We start from the raw sequence: 23,290 nt of genomic DNA, 5'->3' as shown, positions 1-23,290 counted from the left end.
GGAGGGGTAAAATACAGGGAGCGAAAGGCTATTTACAATTTGTACAGAAACCGGATGGCAGTTACAAGAGTCGAGGGGCATGAAAGGGAAGCAGTGGTAGGGAAGGGACTGAGACGGGGTTGTAGCCTATCCGCGATGTTATTCAATCTGTATACTGAGCAAGAAGTAAAGGAATCAAAGAAAAATTCGAAGTAGGGTTTAAAAACCACGGAGAAGAAATAAAAACTTTGAGGTTTGCCGATGACACTGTAATTCTGTCAGTCAGCACCTGGAAGAGCAGTTGAATGGAATGGACAGAGTCCTGTAAGGAGGATATAAGATGAACATCAACAAAAGCAAAACGAGGGTAATGGAATGTAATCGAATTAAATCAGGTGATGCTGCGGGAATTAGAATAGGAAAAGAGACACTTAAAGTAGTAGAGGAGTTTTGCTATTTCGGGAGCAAAATAACTGATGAAGTAGAGAGGATATCAAATGTAGACTGGCAATGGCAAGGAAAGCATTTCGGAAGAAGAGTATAGATTTAAATGTCAGGAAGTCGTTTCTGAAAGTATTTGTATGGAGTGTAGCCATGTATGGAAGTGAAACATGGACGATAAATAGTTTGGAGAAGAAGAGAATAGAAGATTTTGAAATGTGATGCTACAGAAGAATGCTGAAGATTGGATGGGTAGATCACATAACTAATGAGGGGGTATGGAATAGAATTGGGGAGAAGAGGAGTTTGTGGCACAACTTGACTAGAAGAAGAGATAGTTGGTAGGACATATTCTGAGGCATCAAGGGATCACCAATTTAGTAATGGAGGGCAGCGTGGAGGGTAAAAATTGTAGAGGGAAACCAAGAGATGAATACACGAAGTGGATTCAGAAGGATATAGGTAGCGGTAGGTACTGGGAGATGAAGAAGCTTGCACAGGATAAAGTAGCATGGAGACTGTTCTGGAGTGAAGACCACAACAACAATAACCCCCAGGTTTCGGCTAGAATAATCTAGGGGTAGCGTCTTTGATTCATAATCAAAACGTCTTCGGTCCCGGGTTCGATCCCCGCCACTGCCTAAATTTTGATAAATAATCAGCATTGGTGGCCGAAGACTTCCGGCATAAGAAGTCAGCCTCATTCTGCCAACGGCCTTGTCAAAGAGTGCGGAGGAGCGGATAGAGGTTCAGGGCACTCTCTTGTCCTAGGGGTGGGAAATTGCCCCTAAAGGCGGAAGAATCAGCAATGATCAACGACATGAGGATGCAGAAGGCAATGGAAATCACTGTATTAAAGACACGTAACGTGTATCCACAGGACATGTGGCCTGTAATTGAAGAAGTGTCATGATGATCTCTCCATTGGCAAAATATTCCGGAACAGTCCCCCATTCGGATCTCCGGGAGGGGACTGCCATGGGAGAGGCTACCATGAGAAAAAGATTGAATAATCAACGAAAGGATAACGTTCTACGAGTCGGGGCGTGGAATGTCAGAAGCTTGAACGTGGTAAGGAAACTAGAAAATCTGAAAGGGGAAATGCAAAAGCCCAATCTAGATATAGTAGGGGTCAGTGAAGTGAAGTGGAAGGAACACAAGGATTTCTGGTCAGATGACTATCGGGTAATATCAACAGCAGCAGAAAATGGTATAACAGGTGTAGGATTCGTTATGAATAGGAAGGTAGTGCAGAGAGAGTGTTACTGTGAACAGTTCAGTGACCGGGTTGTCCTAATCAGAATCGACAGCAGACCAACACCGACAACGATAGTTCAGGTATACATGCCGACTTCGCAAGCTGAAGATGAACAGATAGAGATAGTGTATGAGGATATTGAAAGGGTAATGCAGTATGTAAAGGAGGACGAAAATCTAATAGTCATGGGCGACTGGAATGCAGTTGTAGGGGAAGGAGTAGAAGAAAAGGTTACAGGAGAATATGGGCTTGGGACAAGGAATGAAAGAGGAGAAAGACTAATTGAGTTCTGTAACAAGTTCCAGCTAGTAATAGCGAATACCCTGTTCAAGAATAACAAGAGGATGATGTATACTTGGAAAAGGCCGGGAGATACGGGAAGATTTCAATTAGATTACATCATCCAGAATGAAATTTTCACTCTGCAGCGGAGTGTGCGCTGATATGAAACTTCCTGGCAGATTAAAACTGTGTCTCGGTCGGGCACACAGTTTTAATCTGCCAGGAAGTTTCAGATTACATCATGGTCAGACAGAGATTCCGAAATCAGATACTGGATTGTAGGGCGTACCCAGGAGCAGATATAGACTCAGACCACAATATAGTAGTGATGAAGAGTAGGCTGAAGTTCAAGACATTAGTCAGGAAGAATCAATACGCAGTGAGGTGGGATACGGAAGTACTAAGAAATGACGATATAAGTTTGAAGTTCTCTAACGCTATAGATACAGCAATAAGGAATAGCGTAGTAGGCAGTACAGTTGAAGAGGAATGGACATCTCTAAAAAGGGCCATCACAAAAGTTGGGAAGGGAAATATAGGTACAAAGAAAGTAGCTGCGAAGAAACCATGGGTAAAAGCTCATGCATCGAAGCTGCTTACAAGAATAATATACAGAATAATGGAAAAGAAAATTGAGAATGCGTTAGGTGACGATCAGTTTGGCTTTAGGAAAAGTAAAGGGACGAGAGAGGCAATTCTGACGTTAAGGCTAATAATGGAAGCAAGGCTAAAGAAAAATAAAGACACTTTCATAGGATTTGTTGACCTGGAAAAAGCTTTCGACAATATAAAATGGTACAAGCTGTTCGAGAGTCTGAAAAAAGGAGGGGTAAGCTATAGGGAGAGACGGGTCATATACAATATGTACAACAACCAAGAGGGAATAATAAGAGTGGACGATCAAGAACGAAGTGCTCGTGTTAAGAAGGGTGTAAGACAAGGCTCGTTAAGAAGGGTGTAAGACAAGGCTGTAGCCTTTCGCCCCTACTCTTCAATCTGTACATCGAGGAAGCAATGATGGAAATAAAAGAAAGGTTCAGGAGTGGAATTAAAATACAAGGTGAAAGGATATCAATGATACGATTCGCTGATGACATTGCTATCCTGAGTGAAAGTGAAGAAGAATTAAATGATCTGCTGAACAGAATGAAGAGTCTAATGAGTACACAGTATGGTTTGAGAGCAAATCGGTGAAAGACGAAGGTAATGAGAAGTAGTAGAAATGAGAACATCGAGAAACTTAACATCAGGATTGATGGTCACGAAGTCAATGAAGTTAAGGAATTCTGCTACCTAGGCAGTAAAATAACCAATGATGGACGGAGCAAGGAGGACATCAAAAGCAGACTCGCTATGGCAAAAAAGGCATTTCTGGCCAAGAGAAGTCTACTAATATCAAATACCGGCCTTAATTTGAGGAAGAAATTTCTGAGGATGTACGTCTGGAGTACAGCATTGTATGGTAGTGAAACATGGACTGTGGGAAAACCGGAACAGAAGAGAATCGAAGCATTTGAGATGTGGTGCTACAGACGAATGTTGAAAATTAGGTGGACTGATAAGGTAAGGAATGAGGAGGTTCTACGCAGAATCGAAGAGGAAAGGAATATGTGGAAAACACTGATAAGGAGAAGGGACAGGATGATAGGACATCTGCTAAGACATGAGGGAATGACTTCCATGGTACTAGAGGGAGCTGTAGAGGGCAAAAACTGTAGAGGAAGACAGATTGGAATACGTCAAGCAAATATTTGAGGACGTAGGTTGCAAGTGCTACTCTGGGATGAAGAGGTTAGCATAGGAAAGGAATTCGTGGCGGGTCTCATCAAACCAGTCAGTAGTCTCATGACAAAAAAAAAAAAATCTAGCCTTCTTCAGAAGCATAAAATTACTATAACATGCCAGAGTAAGGCACAGTCAACATTACAAATTAAAACCTATAGTACCATGGTACCAAGTCGAATTAAAACTACTTAACTGAAGTCCAGCCAGGGCATCATTTCACCACGCTGTCGGTTGGCAGCGGCAACGAAGTCACCAACGTAGTACCATGATACTATAGGTTTTAATTTGTAATGTTGAGTGTGCCTTACTCTGACATTTTATAGTAATTTTATGCTTCTGAAGAAGGATAGATTATTTTAGGCGAAACCTGGTTAAATACAATAAAATTTCGCAACTGAGGCGGATCTTTTAATATATTAGTTTGTAATGTGTTTTGATATAAGAAATCTTCATGAATAATTTTCTGGATTATTACTCCTTCTAGCCTTAACACACATTTTCCTTTTCTACTTGTAAGATATGTTTAGCCCTTTATTAAGACATGGTTTTTAGATGGTTTCTTACAATTATGTTTCACTGTTTTCTGCATGGTTGGCTGCAGATGTTATTTTTACCAGGTCACACTCAGTATTGTAACCCTGATTCCTATCAATACCGTTACCCACTCCACCAACGATCACAACATGATCCTGCCTTGTAAAACCATTGCACAATGATCCTGTAGTATCATTGCCACAGTCACTACTACAACTCCGCGCCAACACAAGGTTGGCAGCCCATCGTCTGCCGAGCACAGCGCACTCTAGCGGGCTGTGCAGCTTGACGGAACTGGAGTGTGCCTCGTTCACTTCTTAGCTAGATTTCAATCTTTCCTAATCGGCCCTCAGCCAGTTCTGTAATGTTTGCACTGATTCTCTGAGGAGGGCCCGTCAGGCTTAGTCCCTGAGAATATGTTGTGTTAGTTATAGCCGTAGCTGTAGTCCTCCAAACTACTGAAGATAAGTAATTTTCATTGTACTATGTGTTTCTTGAATTATAATCCTTTTCTCTAACAGTGTGCCGTACCGCATATTATTGCAACCTGGACTCCTTCAGCTCCTATCAACTAGGCCTCCTACTTATTTGCATTTAGTAATGAGCTGAAAACACCCACGCGTTTTGTGCCTCTAAACAGTGAGACACAATAGATTCTACATCCTGTATTACTTGCACTGGGGTTTTTTACGTTATTTTTCCTGCAAGATCTGGCCCACACCTCTTTCATGGCTACTACCTCACAACAGGAATTTTCCCCTACTTTCTACTTTTTTTTAAAAGTAGCTGATTTCCTCCTGAAAGTCTGTTGAGTATTAACTACACTTGCATTACTCGCGCCTCTTCCTCAATTAAATGAGGTACCAAGACAAAAAAAATGGTTCAAATGGTTCTGAGCACTATGCGACTTAACGTCTGAGGTCGCCAGTCCCCTAGAAATGGTTCAAATGGCACTCAGTACTATGGGACTTAACATCTGTGGTCATCAGTCCCCTAGAACTTAGAACTACTTAAACCTAACTAACCTAAGGTCATCACACACATCCGTTCCCGAGGTAGGATTCGAACCTGCGACCGTAGCGGTCACGCGGTTCCAGACTGAAGCGCCTAGAACCGCACGTCCACACCGACCGGCAGTCCCCTAGAACTTAGAACTACTTAAACCTAACTAACCTAAGGACATCACACACATCCATGCCCGAGGCAGGATTCAAACTTGCGACCGTAGCGGGCGCGCGTTTCCAGACTGAAGCGCCTAGAGCCTCTCGGCCATACCGGCTGGCGTACCAAGACAAATCTATTGTTTGTGCCAATGATAAAATGTCAGATATTGTTGTCTTTCTGTATCCCTGTTGCTTACTACCACTTCCCACCTGTCTTCACCCTTCTCTCCACTTAACCTCATCAGTTCCTCCCTAGCACTACCCACTTCAACCTTAAGGGCTCTGATCTGCCCTTCCAGTTCAGCTAATTTCCTATCCCTTGAATATACACCGCAATACAATGGAAGAGACTCATTTACTTCCTCAATTCCCATGCCACTACATTCCCCTCTAAGCATGTCAAAATTGCTGCATATTTTGCGATATTTCACTTGTAACTAACGTACTGCAAGAAATTCAAAAACATTGCAATGAAAAATGGGGGTCGTTGTCAATCTGCGTTTAATTCATGTTATTATCCCACATATTGATGATTAGGAAGTATAACTGACATTTTAATTTCTTCTTTAAACTTAGGAAGGGATCAATATCTGCCTGTTCAGAAAATGGATATTGTGTAGCGCGTTCACTTCCGATCGCACGTGCACGACAATTAAATGTTCATAACATCCCTCACGTCTTCTTAACGGCTGAGACATCGAAACGAGATTTTGGCAAATGATAGTATGCGAAGGTCAGACAATATTGTCAAACGGTTAGCATACGGAACTTTCTTTTATCTAGGGTGATATAGCAGAAGCTATAGTTTTATTTTATTTCATTTTCTTGTTCAGTCCAGCTTTGTAATTTTTTTAGAATCATCGACAGTTAGCGAAAGGAAAATTTTCTAATATGAAGATAACCATGAAATTTTGTGATGTCCTAACACTGGCTCTTAGGAGAGTCTGCACTTCGTATGGGGTTAGGAGCGAATGCAGACAGAGACTTCCAGTGGAGGCAGTCTGATTGTTGGATCAGACCCAGACACTGTCTGCCACAGGACACCTACGAGACGTGCGGATTTTGGGACTCGATAGGATGCTGCGGCAGGAGACTATAAACTCAGAGATCTGATTAACACTATTTGTGTACCGTCAGTCTAACTACTACACTGAAGGCCAATTATAGACATAAGAAAAAGCAAAATGTGCAGCCAGCAGGCGTTAGTGTTTGAGTCCGTGGGGTGAGAGGTAACAGAAGCAGCAAACACTAACAGCATTGTAAAGTACGAACTTTGAGAGCAGCACTCCAAATGAGAAAAAAAGAAGTTTTGTCGAAGCTTACCCGAGGCTGGCGACGAGCGACAGGGATTTGGCGTCCCAACGATCTGATTGAGAATTCTCTCTGGATACAAAAACATGGGTTTTTAAAGGATTATAAGGGGCGCACTATTTCTCCTTGTCTATATTGGATCGACCAATTCACCGACGCTTTACGGGCATCGGCCAGTCTGGCGTGGAGTTCTGCATTTCCCTCTTGTCTACGGGCAAAACAAGTTTAGGTCCTTTCCCTCCCCCTACGTGGGCACGTTTCTAGCCTTTAAATTAACAAACTCTAAGTTTGGTACCAACAGCGCCAAGATGAAAGCTAAGCTCCACTGCTTTTCCTATTATGGCTAGCAACAACAGTGTTCTACATCACTTGACCCCTGAGGCCTCTCGTAATTGTGTGGACCACTACAGCCGCATTTTTACCCATTTCCCATCTCAACCTAACTTGTGCAAACTCACTGACGTTGTGGTTCTCAAGGGTAAGTATCAGGTTTGCTGCCTATGGTAAGAGGTGCCGGTTTGTGACTATCTTCTACTGCGACACCTTGCAACAGCGTCTAAGCGGTGGTTGGAGCAACGAGCTAATTCTCTGAAGTGAAACTCCTCCCCTGAGACAGCTCAGAGCGTTTACAGCTCGCAGGGCTCTAGCGTTGCTGTACACCTCCGGTAACCTAAACGCTAACACTCTCTCTGCTCTCGCATTGTCTCTGATTTCCTATCTTGGGAGTGCCTCGCTGACTTCCAACAGCCTTAAGCTTAACAACGTACAAATCAGCATGTTCAATACATCGTTAATATATGACCGTTTCTGCAAACCGACGGAGTGAGGTTTTTCGTTAGCTATTGACCTCTCTAGTCGTCAACTGCTTGTTTAATAACACACTCTGTTTCAGGGCCCTGTCACAATACCTACTGCAAGATCAGTTTGTGCAAATCATTCTGCTTTTGGAAAGGAAGCAGAATTAAACCAGTCAACAAGAGTAGCTTTCAATCATAAATGATGGTGTTTCTTCAAATGAGAAAAGATTACAGTTCAGACAAATATAAATCGCCAATTCCGTTGAAGTATTTCTGAATTCAGTGACCTATAGTATTTTTATTAGAGAAAGACTGGAATGGAAATATACAAAATGAATTTCTCCCTGTCCTTCACCTGAGGAATATAAAAGTAATTCGCAGCAAATAGTGTACCATATTTCTGTCCCATTTAAAGTGAAGTGGTGAACTTCTTTACCTTAATTATGTTTTGATCTTTTCAGAATTAAATTATTACTCTACAGTGGATTGTGCGCTGATATGAAACTTCCTGGTAGCTTAAAACTGTGTGCAGAAGCGAGACTCGAACTCGGAACCTTAGCCTTTCACGGCAAGTGCTCTACCGACTGTTAGTAGTGTGTTTGTCGCTCTGAAGGATTTCCCTGAAACTGCAACAGAATCAGAGAAGTGTCGTCAGTGACGAGGTGTGAGCAGACTGTACATTCATCTAGTTCCCAATTCAGATTTTGCTTCTCTTGCCAGAATACAACAGATATTGAAAAAAATTAGTGGTCATAGACATAAATGGAGAGCAGTTTATTATCAAACTACACAGTGAGGGTACAAATATTTTTACAAAAATTATTTCTTTAAAATCTCAAGAATTAGGTTGTCCGGTAGCTCGCACAACGATCCGAGCGTGTATTTATGACGCTGTTCAGGTGTCTTAGCTGCGACCAAGTTGGGTTCACGCCGTTGTTGTGATGGTCATCCATTGTCCAGTTCCTGTTGAGTTTGGCAAAAGAAGCAAAATTTAACAAGGCAGCTAGATAAATGAATGCGTTAATCAAATCTCGCCACTGCTGACACTTCTTTGAAGTTAAAAGTTGAACAAATTGGATGCAAATGAATAGCCAATTCTGTTGCAATTTCAGGGAATTCTGTACCTCAGTGTATCTTCAATTGTAATAAAGACAATGTACAAAGGACACAATTGTAGAATTAGAACATCATTGAGGAGCTCTGAATACTTAGAAATATGACAAGGACTTAAACAAGGAAGTATTCTATCTCGTGCACTTTTTAATGTTGTAATGGAGGGAATGAATAGGACAGTTAAAGATATAGTAAAAGAAAAAGATAAAAGGATGATTTTTGCAGATGACATGGTAATATGGGGCGAAAAAGAGGTAGATGCACAGTTACAACTTGATGCGTGGATGGAAATAATGAAAAAGTATGGATTAAAAATAAATAAAGATAAGAGTGAAGTAATGGAATTTGGAAGAGGCATAGGGATCAACGGAAATATTACTTTGAATGGAGAACCCCTCAAAGTGGTAGAAAGTTTCACTTATTTAGGGAGTGAAATATCTAGTGATGGAAGAATAACCAACGAAATTAATAGGAGGTTACTGAAGGGAGGCAATTTCTACCAAACAATAAAACACCTGATTTGGAACAAGAAAGTTTCAAAAAAAGCAAAACTCCTTATGTATAACAGTTATTAATTCCCTATTGTCACCTATGGAGGAGAAACATGGACAATGACAGAAAGGGACTGGAGCATACTGCAAGCAGGGGAAATGAAATTTCTCAGAGTAGTTAAGGGAAAAACAAGAATGGACAGAGTAAGGAACGTAGATATCAGAAAGGACCTGAAAAAAGAAAGTATGAGAGAAGAAATTGAAAGAAAGAGATTAAGATGATACGCGCATGTTAAGAGGATGTGTGGGCAGAGACTCCCCAAAATTATGGAAGAACTAAAGATGGATCGAAAAAGACCTAGAGGGCGCCCAAGAACACGGTGGAAAACGGGAGTGAGAATATCTGTCGAAAGGAGAGGTGTGACCTGGCAGCAAGTGGAGGAAGAAATGTGGTGGGAGGACCGAGTCAAATCGAGAGGACTCGTCAGCACCCAGACCCGGCAGTAGCCAGAGCGGGATCTGGATATAGATATAGTGTATCTTCAATAATCAACAACTGGGACTGAAACTTACCGAGGAATTTTCTTTTTACTCTTCTGTTACCTTCGACAAATGAAAAAGTACAGCAAATAGTGTAATATCTTTTGGTTAGTATACCTTTATAGAGTAAGAGAGTGTATCTTCTCACTACAAATGTCTTTTAATTCATCAGTGATACTGACTTTGAAGATTAGTAGGCAATGTTCTGCAAGCCGTCAGTGTGTTCACAGCTTCAGAATTACTAATACGTTTCGTTGTCAATTCTACTTTGTAGCAAAAATGCTGCGTTGTTCTATTAGATATAACAAATTTATTGCCTGTTTATATATGGATAACAAGATTACGAAAACATGATAGTCGTTAATTTATGCACCACGTGAGAGTATTCATTAAGGTTAAAGTAGATTACAAGTATACACTGCAGCGTCAAAGAAACTGGTATAGGCATGCGTATTCAAATACAGAGATACGTAGGCAGGCATAGTACGGCGCTGCGGTCGGCAACGTCTATATAAGACAGCAAGTGTCTGGCGCAGTTGTTAAATCGGTTACTTCAGCTGCAATGGCAGGTTATCAAGATTTAAGTGAGTTTGAATGTGGTGTTATAGTAGAAACACGACCGATGGGACACAGCATCTCCGAGGTAGCGATGAAGTGGGGATTTTCCAGTACGACCATACCACGAGTGTATCGTGAATATTAGGAACCCGGTAAAACGTCAAATCTCCGACATCACTGGGGCGGCCGCAAAAAGATGCTGCAAGAACGGGACCAACGACGATTGAAGAGAATCGTTCAACGTGACAGAAGTGCAACATTTCCGTAAATTTCTGCAGATCTCAATGCTGGGCCATCAGCAAGTGTCAGCGTGTGAATCATTCAACGAAACATAATTGATATGGGCTTTCGGAGCCGAAGGTCCACTCGTGTACTCTTGACGACTGCACGACACAAAGCTTTATCTTCGCTGCCGGCCGCGGTGGTCTAGCGGTTCAGGCGCTCAGTCCGGAACCGCGCGACTGCTACGGTTGCAGGTTCGAATCCTGCCTCGGGCATGGATGTGTGTGATGTCCTTAGGTTAGTTAGGTTTAAGTAGTTCTAAGTTCTAGGGGACTGATGACCTCAGCAGTTAAGTCCCATAGTGCTCAGAGCCATTTTTTTTTTTTTATCTTCGCTTTGGGCCGTCAACACAGACATTGGACTGTTGATGACTAGAACCATGTTGCCTGGTCGGACGAGTCTCGTGTCGTTTACAGGTATGGAAACAATGTCATGAATCCTTTGACACTGCAAGTCAGGAGGGGACTATTCAACCTGGTGAAGACACTGTAATGGTGTGGAGCGTGTGCAGCTGGCTGATACATCTATATACGACTCTGACAGGTGACACGTACGTGAGCATCCTGTCTGATCACCTGCATCCATTCAGGTCCATTGTGCATTTTGACGGACTTCGGCAATTCCAGCAAGACAATGCGATACCCCTGACGTCCAGAATTGCTAGAGAGTGGCTCCAGGAACACTCTTCTGAGTTTAAACACTTCTTCTGCCCACCAAACTCCCCATACATGAACATTATTGAGCAAATCTGGGATGCCTTGCAACGTGCTGCTCAGAAGAGATCTCCACACTCTCGTACTCTTACGGATCTATGGACAGTCCTGCAGGATTCATGATGTCAATTCCCTCCAGCACTACTTGATACATTAGTCGAGTCCGTGTCACGTCGTGCTGGGGCCCTTTAGCGTGCTCGCTGGGCTCCTACACGATGTTAGACAGGTGTACGAGTTACGCAATTTAGTGTCGTACTATCCAGGCGGGCGCTGTGGGTGCTGGTCTTACGCTCCTGTGCGTTTGTTTGACGTGGGTGTGACCCTCCCATGTCTGCATCTACATCTACATGGATATTCTGAGAATGAAATTTAAGTGCCTGTCAGAGGGTTCATCGAACCACCTTCAAAATTCATTATTATTCCAATCTCGCTCGGAAAGAACGAACACCTGTATCTTTCCGTACGAGCTCTGATTTCTCTTATTCTATCGTGGTGATCGTTTCTCCCTATGTAGGTTGGTGTCACCAAAATATTTTCGCATTCGGAGGAGAAAGTTAGTGATTGGAATTTCGTGAGAAGATTCCGTCGCAACGAAAAACGCCTTTCTTTTACTGATGTCCAGCCCAAATTCTGTATCATTTCTGTGACACTCTCTCCCATATTTGGCAATAATACAAAACGTGCAGCCCCCCTTTGAACTTTTTCGATGTGCTCCGTCAGTCCTATCTGGTAAGGATCCCACTCCGTGCAGCAGTATTCTAAAAGAGGACGGACAAGCGTAGCGTACGGAGTCTCCTTAGTAGATCTGTTACATTTCCTAAGTGTCCTATATACAAAACGCAGTGTTTGGTTAGCCTTCCCCACAACATTTTCTATGTGTTCCTTATAATTAATGTTCTTTGTAATTGTAATACCTAGTTATTTAGTTGAATTTACGGCTTTCAGATTAGACTGATTTATTGTGTAACCCAAGTTTAACGAATTCCTTTTAGCACTCATTCCTTTTAGCACCATGGCTCTCTGACCCGACCGCTACGCATTTATGTTCACATAATTATTTGGTTGCACCTGAAGATGAAGCTTTACGCTTAGAAAGAATTCATGGAATAAATTAAGAAATTTCTAAACGCTGAAGCAGAGTTGTATTTTATGAATTCATGTGTAATTACAGAAGAATGGAAAACGTACTAGAAGACGACCTTGGGGAACGTCAGTTTGGGTTGCAGATAAGTGGTGGAACACGCAAAGTAGTACGACCTTCCGCCTTATCTTATAAGTTACAGAAAGGCATACCTACTTTTACAGTACAGCGTTTGTAGACTTAGAAAAAACTTCTGATAGTGTTGACTGGAATAAACTCTTTAAAATTCTGAAAGTTGCAGGGATAAAATACAGGCAGCTGTCGTAAGAGTCGAAGGACGCGAAACGGAAACAGTAGTTGAAGGAGGAGGCAGACAGGTGTGTTGTAATGTATTGTAGTGGTTAATAAAAAAGAAAAAGAAAAGAAAAGAAAAGGTTGAAAATGTGGGAAGAAATGGTGAATAAAAAAGGGATTTTAAAATCGTTAATGATCGTGAAAAAGGGAAAGAATGAAATGCAAATAGGACTTCGTATTACAGAAAAGCTATCGGACTTCGTGATTCGGAAAAGCTATTGTTGGGGTGGTCCTTGTGGCGTTTCTGAGCAAAAGTCAAACCAATTTCCACTACAAAAATTATTTGAAAGAGAACAGAGAATAACAAAATGTGATTAACAGGGGAAATGGCGTAGATAAGAGTACATTCACTACCATGTTAATATGTCTTCTCTCGTGCGGCTTTCAGGTCTTGTTCTCCAACAATCTCCTGCTTCATTTCTGCATGAAAAAGTCGTAGCTGCTCCAAAATCTTGCAGTATATTTCATCGTCCAGGAATTACTAATGTCTACGAATGAAGACCATCTTGATATTGAATGCAATGTATTTTACGGCTGCTTCCATCCTCCAAATTTCATACAAGCTTCCACAATACTATATGTCTGCACATCAATAAGTTTTTACGTCTGAATCATACCAAGAACTAGCGAATAAGTGAAGTTAAGCTTTCGCTCTCAAGAGACAACAGCGGGTAGAAAACAAAAAAGTTACAATTTTTGTACCTTCATTTTCTTATAAATATTTTCTCTGCCGTCGAGCGCCCATACAGCTGCGACTCTATAATTCATATCTGAGGGAACGAGTGTAGCGAAATTCAAAGTCCCCCTACAGTATGTATGAGAAAAATTTGATGATGGCGGTGCGATCGGATATATCACACGTATTCCATAAGTAGGCTCTTGACTTAGACACCGGTAACTCCCGCTACACCAAAATCCGTTGCAGGCAGCACGAGGACACACGCCGCGGGGCGCCTGTCTCTACTGAGTCTGTTTCTCGTCCGAGCCTGCTCACGGCACCGCACACTGTCCACTAACTTTGGAAAGGCGATCCTGCCCGCGGTCACCTGATATAGCGGCCACCGGGCTCTGGGGACACACTGTTTCCTGTGTCAGAGTGTTCAACTTCTCTCGAGGCACCTAAAACTTTACGCTAAGGTCCAAGTATTGCAACGGAAACTTCTTCGCGTGTAGTTCCTTATCAAGACAACTGGCACAGCAATTCAAAGACTAACGAATTTGTATTGTCACATTTGTTCTACTTGTGTTAAGGAATACACATTTTGTGCTTACTTTTACGACAATATGGCGATATTTAACAATTCTGAACACATCTGAATTATGAGAGAAAGTCAAATACATGGCCTGGCAGTGAAAGGTCATGTGTAATGAACGAATTATGTAATTTTTTGAAATGATATATTTCTTGGCAACGCTCTTTTTGCAAAGTTTATCCGACGATTTTACAAACAAACCAAAGTCAAAGTGACGTGTTTCACTGATTCTTCAGATAATATTTTCGCCCTTTAAGGTAATCGATGATAAGAATTATTGTTTCGATCCACAAAGGATTGGTCTTAACATTTCTAGCAGATGAAATCGACTCTGTCCTATTGTTGTATTGCTGTTACAACATTATTTCATGGGTTAAATTAAGGATGACATTCAAAACCAAAGAACGAAAAGCACTAACTACTACATTTCACTTGTCAGCGATGAAAGTTGATAGTTTTTATGTAAACCAAGTAGTGTTAGTCTAGTATTACTACTCTCCTCCCCTCCAACTGCCAATGTTGTTTAGGATTAAAACTAATGCGGCACTCAGAGTGTGTTACAACTTGAGACGTAGTGGTATCTTCATAAGGTTAGGAGCTTGGATGTCCTTAGTCCCGTAACCATGTGGTTCTTCTCCATAAGGATTCACTTATATCTTTCGATAGAGATCACGGTAGGCAAACGTGTTTGTCTGTGTCAAATGTCTTTTTCACAGCATGTGAGGAGCTGAAAGGGGCCGTCATATGGCGACTATAATCACTTTCTGGTCATATTATAACGTCCAAAGCTGCACTCACTTTGACACACCTTCTGATCTTACAGGTTTAGTTTTTCCATTATTTTCATAAATAGCTCGAGGCAAAAGGCGGAATAATTCCTCTGAAGGGGCACGGCCGATCTCCTTCCTCATCTTTGAAACAATCTGATGTTGTGTTTCGTGAACTGGTTATCTTCGAGGCAACTTCCGCCTTCTTGATTATAAATCAGAGAGCCCTTGCCACCATGTTCCTTTGGTACTGTAGGTCCCAGCCTCTGACTTTATGAGCATGAGCATTGCACTAGGTCAGATACTTCAATATTGTTGTTGGGAGTGGTATTAAAAAAGTCGTAAGGCGTAAGGTTTGATTATACGGTTATTGCATTCACGTAATTTTTTAAGGCGGTACGTATGCCACTGTAACGCCGTTACAGCCTTAATAACTAGGATTTGATGCAATTGGCTTCATGGAAAACCTACTGAAGAATACTGATCATGTGTGTACCGCTAGTTCTGAAATGTAGTGAACGATATTGCCTAAAGGGTACGCCGTAAGCGTCAGATTAGGAAAAAAGAACTACACGAAGACCAAAAATACCACATGTTTTGTTATGACCAATATTAAGGTACTTTATTCTGCCATAAGTCGTAATAAAATATTTTTATGTATTTCCGAAACTTGCATTGTACTAGGTCAGATACATCAATATTGTTGTTGGGAGTGGTATTAAAAAAGTCGTAAGGCGTAAGGTTTGATTATACGGTTATTGCATTCACGTAATTTTTTAAGGCGGTACGTATGCCACTGTAACGCCGTTACAGCCTTAATAACTAGGATTTGATGCAATTGGCTTCACGAAAAACCTACTGAAGAATACTGATCATGTGTGTACCGCTAGTTCTGAAATGTAGTGAACGATATTGCCTAAAGGGTACGCCGTAAGCGTCAGATTAGGAAAAAAGAACCACACGAAGACCAAAAATACCACATGTTTTGTTATGACCAATATTAAGGTACTTTATTCTGGCATAAGTCGTAATAAAATATTTTTATGTATTTCCGAAACTTTCGTTTTTCAGTGTATAAGGAACATTTTCTGCTGAAGCATCGCAGATAAAAATGTGAAATTTGCTACAGACTTTGTGCTTACTGTAATACAACTTCCGGCGGTACACCGAGCGAGGGGGCGAGTGGTTAGTACATTGGATTCGCATTCGGGAGGACGACGGTTCAAACCCGCGTCCGGCTGTCCTGACTTTGGTTTTTCGTGGTGTTTGGTGTGTGAGGCGCTCAGATGCGCCGTTATCAGCGCTCGTAATAAGTCCCAATCCTTACACATCCCAGTCCTGCCACGTTGACGAACGACTACGGAATGATGAGAACAACACAAACACCCAGTCCCCTGAACAGAGAAAATCCCTAACCCGGCCGGGAATCGAATCCAGGACCCCGCCATCCAGAGGCAGCAACGCTAGCCTCTAGACCCTAGCCGGCCGGGGTGGCCGAGCGGTTCTAGGCGCTTCAGTCTGGAACCACACGACTGCTACGGTCGCTGGTTCGAATCCTGCCTCGGGCATGGATGTGTGTGATGCCCTTAGGTTAGTTACGTTTAAGTAGTTCTAAGTTCTATGGGACTGATGACCTCAGATGTTGAGTCCCATAGTGCTCAGAGCCATTTTGAACTAGACCCTAAATCGCTTCAGGCAAATGCCGGGTTGGTTCCTCTGAAAGGTCACAGCCGATTTCCTTCCCCATCCTTCCCTCATCCGATGGAACAGATTACCTCGCTGTTTGGTCTCCTCCGTCAAATCATCCAACCAACCTACATGCGGTAGAAATTTTTTAAAAGTTCATTACTGTCAATTTTATTTAAATTATTGTGAAATAAAAGTTGCTATGTATCGTATACATAAATTTAAAAAAAATGTTGCGAGAGCTGTAAGACTGATATTAAAAAACTGATACAAAGATTTGCCTATCTGACTAATAACAACAACCTACCACACCTTGATAGTGATAAGAAAACTAACCTTTGAAAAAATGTTTTTCATTTGATGGTATTTGTTGTAAAAATATCCATCAGTGTCCTGATCAAATAATTTGACAAAAAATTGAAAAAATCCAGACTTTACCTAATTACATAATGACCACATATGCAAAATTTGATTCAATTACCTCTCAAACAGTAATAGTTATATTAAATTATATGTACCCGTGTATTTCCTCATACCACCACCCCCATTTAATAAATGGAATCGCGGTCTTAATTGTGACTGACCAGGAACCGTCAACTCCCAGAGCTAAAAGTCACATTTAAGACCCGACACGTACCGCTTCTAATGGGACGACGAGCGGAGAGCAACAGCGCGAATGGGTGCAGGTCAAGTTGCTTGGTGATTGATCGTCAGAAGAGCGTCTCTCCAGGCTACCATCTATGCTGTACTTCCCTTGCCACGAAATGGCCAGCTGTGCTGCTGTGCCGGATCTTGAGGAGAAAGTCGCGTCTGGCTTCAGCTCGTACACCATATGCACACGGATACATTTCACCCATAAGTAGTACTGCTGCAGTCATTACTCCGAAGATTCAGTTCTCCGCGGTAGTCTATCCTTTCAATTGAAACCACAAGTTTAATGTCACCCGTCATAATTTATTTTATTTAGACTACACACTTCAGAGGTTTAAACTTCCATCATTAGACAGATTTACATGAATTAAATTTGGGGTGTAGAATTGTCCCCATTGGTCACAGGCTCCTTTTGCTGTCTTTTGTTAGCGTAAGTGATCCCTCCCTCCCTCCACCAACCTGCAGTTAAACTGAACCGTTGTCCTTCAAGCTATTCCACTCTGCCCTCAGAATGTGTTCAAATACTCTAAGTGTATCCTTAAACGTTTACATCAGTGTAGTTTACTCTGTGTTTTTCGAACTCTGTAAATACAACTAAGTAAGCAGGATGTCTGCCTCATATCAGCTGAGACGGACATGACTATCGTGGGCAGAAATGCTGTGGGTACTCTGACTAATACGTGCTAATTTGGTTACAGTCAGTTTCTAACATAATTAAGATAATATATTCGTCATTGAACTACTATCTTCTTATAACTAAATTTCATTGTGAGTACAACGTCAGCAATAGTACTTAACATTGATTTAAGGAATAAAACATTTTTCCCAAATTACATGTGAAAATTTTGTCCAGTTCCAAATATTTACTGTAACTCTTTTTCAGTGTGGGCTGGTCTCTGCGAAACAGAATGTCCTTCCAAAAATCTTCTAACATTCACTTTGCATCTTTCCAATAAGAATACACATTGCAAACACTTCCCTCATCTCCTTATCATCGGCACACAAGCAAGGAAATTCACCTGTATGATTCTTCACATTTCACTCTTCAAATCAGAATTACTTGAACGTTTCAAGGATGAAAAATCAATAACTCATGTTCAAAAATATTCAAATGTGTGTGAAATCTTTTGGGACTTAACTGCTAAGGTCATCAGCCCTCAGCTTACACAATACTTAACCTAAATTATCCTAGGCACAAACACACACACCCATGCCCGAGGGAGGACTCGAACCTCCGCCGGGACCAGCCGGACAATCCATGACTGCAGCGCCGTTGACCGCTCGGCTAATCCAGCGCGGCAGTAACTCATGTAGCAATGTAAATACTAGTTCTGTGGGAAGAGTAACCTGGTCTCCTGCCATTCATTTTGTCTTGTTCTCTCAGTGGAAGATATACTTGTAATAGTAGAGAAAATGTGTGTCTCGAGCATTGCACGAGATAGATAAATAAATGACATAGCAGCAGAGTGTGATCCACTCGCCACACAGTCAGTTAAAAATTTCTTAAATGTACATGTAGATCGATTGACACTGGGTAGATGCTACTCGGCAACTCTAGACAGGGGAAAGTATCTGGAAAGCACTTCGACAGTGTACCGAGCAAGCGCGGCTGCAGCATCAGGTTCACACCGTGGAGTGCCCGTGACGGAGCCATGGAAACGTGTTACCACCCAGACTACTCGAAAGAGTTTTGGAACTACTGTACATTAGACATGAAGAACATGGCTAAGTAATAAAAGAATACGAAAAAGGATGAAACTTCCTGGCAGATTAAAATTGTGTGCCCGACCGAGACTCGAACTCGGGACCTTTGCCTTTCGCGGGAAAGTGTTCTACAATCTGAGCTACCGAAGCACGACTCACGCCTGGTGCTCACAGCTTTACTTCTGCCAGTACCTCGTCTCCTACCTTCCAAACTTTACAGAAGCTCTCCTGCGAACCTGGACGAACTAGCACTCCTGAAAGAAAGGATATTGCGGAGACATGGCTTAGCCACAGGCTGGGGGATGTTTCCAGAATGAGATTTTCACTCTGCAGCGGAGTGTGCGCTGATATGAAACTTCCTGGCAGATTAAAACTGTGTGCCCGACCGAGACTCGAACTCGGGACCTTTGCCTTTCGCGTGTGCTGTGAGTACCGGGCGTGAGTCGTGCTTCGGTAGCTCAGATTGTAGAGCACTTGCCCGCGAAAGGCAAAGGTCCCGAGTTCGAGTCTCGGTCGGGCACACAGTTTTAATCTGCCAGGAAGTTTCATATCAGCTCACACTCCGCTGCAGAGTGAAAAATCTCATTCTGGACGAAAAAGGATTTTTAAAAGAAGTTGAATTCGCTACTTGAAACATAAAGGGAATGAGAAACAAACAAGAAAAATTAGCTTACCTTTTGAAAAACGGAAAAATCATCTAAACTATAGAAAAGGCTCACGGAGATAAATTTGTTGAGAAGCACCGACGTTTTTACGGAGTAGTGATACTGGAGAGAGAATCCAAGGAAAGAGTAATTTACGACACAAGACCAGGGAAAAATAGAGTAATTGTATATTATTTATTTTGTTTTAGCGATAAAATTTAATGGAAAAAGAAGATATCTCACGGTATCGGTTGTTGAGACTCCCATGGTGTGGTGCTAACAAATTACGTTCGTAAGGCGCAACGCGCTACAGGAGCATAATACCGACATCTCGTGACAAGATTACCAGAGGCTATCCAAGACGAAGCGAAGCGGCAAGATGTCCGAGGGGGTGCTTTTGCTATGCGACAACTTCCCAGCTCATCCTGCTCAGTACACAGTCGCAGATGCCGCTTCACTGGCATACGCAATTTTGGCTCGCCCTCCCTCCTCCTGTATTCTCCTGAGGTGGAACTCACTGACTTCTTGCTCCTTTTTTACATGAATATAAAAATGCATGACAGAAGTTTCCAGAATGACGACGAGATAATTTTCTAGGTGTCACGTTTCCCGAGCAAAATACAGACTTGGCCATCCGAGATCTCAGCCAAGTCACCCATCGTTGTGAAAAATCTGTCTCGCAGAGGAGTAACATGAAGTTTTTTTAGGTTTTTATTAAAACGACCAACTCCGAGGAATAACAGGTGTGTATAGTAATATGAACCAAACATTAATCTTGGATCTAAAGACAAAAAACAACTCCGAGGAATAACAGGTGTGTATAGTAATATGAACCAAACATTAATCTTGGATCTAAAGACAAAAAATAGCAAAAATCATATTGCAGACATAACTGGAACCAAGTAGCAGAACACATGAAGTGAATATAGATCGTTGTTACGAGACCTACAAACATCCAGTGAATAAAATTTAACACACACATTTATTTCTGAAAGAAGTCCAGAGATTTACGTAGTCAGCGAGACAGTATAAGATTTTAATTAGCTTTGTTTTGAGTAAGACACATGAGATTCCAGTGAATATGGGAAGGGATCTGATCACTTACTTTTAAGGTGATCTCTTTACCACGTGAAAAAGAAAAATAAACTACCTACAAATGAAACAAATTGAGTTTATATGGTATACCTATTGAAAGAGGACAATACCACATACATGTAGGAAAAGAAGTCGAAACGAAGCGTTAAATGAGGCAGAAACAGCTGGCAATGTTGGAGTAATAGCATTGAAAAGAATTATAGACGCAGCTGATTTGGTGTAGGAATAAGGATGCTCACAGGTATTTACCCAAGAGGAATAACTAAAATAGGCTTTTTTATATAAATTACCCCACTACCACTATGTATACATGGAGTGTGTTTGACTAATAATCAAAACGTGTAGGCCCTGAGTTCGAACACAGACATTTTGATCAAAAATCATCAGCGACGGTGGCCGAAGACTTTCAGCATGTCACCCTCATTCTGCCACGGGCTTGTCAAGGAGCGGGCATAGTTTCTGGACAGCCCCTTGCAACTATTCCCATTAAATAGTTGGTAGCCCATGCTGTCCCCATCACTCCTTCGTGGGTGGTAGCACTGCTCCATGCGCCCACAAGGAAGACATTTTACAGTTGATGAAAACACATGTCGGCTATCCCATACCCCTGTCGACCAACCTATTTTCTTGTATTCCAATTCCAATTTAACTCCTGTATGATGATATTTTTTGGCGCCCCATGCTCATCATACTCGACATTCCTGGTGATAAGCCTTTCAGAAAAGCATCAAGTGGTCGTTGCTCGGTTTCCTGTAGTACCACTCTGTTCATCTCCATACTCTGTGACAATTCATAAGTGTGAATATTCGATTTCCTAATTCTGTCTGAATTTAATTGATGAAAGGAGAAAATATAAAAATGCAGTAAATGAAGCAGGCAAAAAGGAATACAAACGTCTCAAAAATGATATTGACAGGAAGTGCAAAATGGCTAAGCAGGGATGGCTAGAGGACAAATGTAAGGATGTAGAGGCTTATCTCACTAGGGGTAAGATAGATACTGGCAACAGAAAAATTAAAGAGACCTTTGGAGAAAGGAGAACCACTTGCACGAATAACAAGAGCTTTGATGGAAACCCAGTTCTAAGCAAAGATGGGAAAGCAGAAAGATGGAAGGAGTATATAGAGGGCCTATACAAGGGCGATGTACTTGAGGACAATATTATGGAAATCGAAGACGGTGTAGATGAAGATGAAATTGGAGATATGATATTGCGTGAAGAGTTTGACAGAGCACTGAAAGACCTGAATCGAAACAAGGCCTCCGGAGTAGACAACATTCCATTAGAACTACTCACAACCTTGGGAAAGCCAGTCCTGACAAAACTCTACCATCTGGTGAGCAAGATGTATGAGACAGGCGAAATACCCTCAGACTTCAAGAAGAGTATAATAATCCCAATCCCAAAGAAAGCAGGTGTTGATAGATGTGAAAATTACCGAACTATCAGTTTAATAAGTCACAGCTGCAAAATACTAACGCGAATTATTTACAGACGAATGGAAAAACTGATAGAAGCCGACTTCGGGGAAGATCAGTTTGGATTCCGTAGAAATGTGGTGCTACAGAAGAATGCTGAAGATTAGATAGGTTGATCACATAACTAATGAGGAGGTATTGAACAGAATTGGGGAAAGAGGAGCTTGTGGCACAACTTGACTAGAAGAAGGGTCAGTTGGTAGGACATATTCTGAGACATCGTGGGATCACCAATTTAGTATTGGAGGGCAGCGTGGAGGGTAAAAATCGTAGAGGGAGACCAAGAGATGAATACACTAAACAGATTCAGAAGGATGTAGGTTGCAGCAGGTACTGGGAGATGAAGAAGCTTGCACAGGATAGAGTAGCATGGAGAGCTGCATCAAACCAGTCTCAGGACTGAAGACCACAACAACAAAAATTCTGTCTGCAAAGTCCTCTACTGCCTTATTATGCCTCCTCCAGACCACATTCAATTTCTCATGAGGAAACGGTGCACTGGTTTGTTTCCTATATCTCTGCTCCAATCCCTGTATCAGCTGATCAAAACTTTTTGCATTGCCTAACGATTCTGTGGATCACACGAACAACTTTCGATCTCCTGTTTAATGCAATCTTGCAGTCTGCAATAATTGTTTATCTGACCAACCCCATATGTCAGCCAATTATATGAGATCCTCTGCCAACGATAACACACCTTCCAACGATCTACCAGAAAAGGAAGGAACATGGTTAGCAACAGCCGGATCCATTCTTAGAATCTGTAAAGTCAACAATTTATCTCCTCAATTTTTCTCTTTCAGTTTATTATCCGCAACCACAATGTTTGCCTTAATCGAGATAACCGATTCATTAATGACAGTATAACGTCATCTCTGGTGATAACCTGTGTCTCCGATTTCGCTACTGCCTCCCCGTTAATCATTTTTACGACTCAGTAATAATAAATAAAATGTAACACAGGAACAACAATTGAACACTGACTCAGACAGAGCACTCCAAAGCTACGTGTATTTCCAGCTTGCTTCTGCTGCCTAATTATGATCCACCTGGACTCCCCGCATTGTCTAGCTATGTGCCCAAGACAGTGTAAAGTAAATCACTGCTACAGATTCGGCACAAAGGGCAGAAGTTCCAAGCAAATTACACTGTGCACGGGCACCAGCCATTCATCTCTAGCCTTGTCTCTAAACTGCGATTAATCATTTGGTTCCTCTCGTTTTACAAAGGTACCTGACATATGACCACGTCCCATAGACTTCGACCCTATGCCACATGACTGCCACCACACAAGAGCAAAAATGATCTCACTCACCTTAAACTTATGTA

Source organism: Schistocerca piceifrons, chromosome 2 (assembly GCF_021461385.2).
Source record: "Schistocerca piceifrons isolate TAMUIC-IGC-003096 chromosome 2, iqSchPice1.1, whole genome shotgun sequence".
Taxonomy (NCBI): domain Eukaryota; kingdom Metazoa; phylum Arthropoda; class Insecta; order Orthoptera; family Acrididae; genus Schistocerca; species Schistocerca piceifrons.
This window is presented reverse-complemented; position numbering follows the sequence as displayed.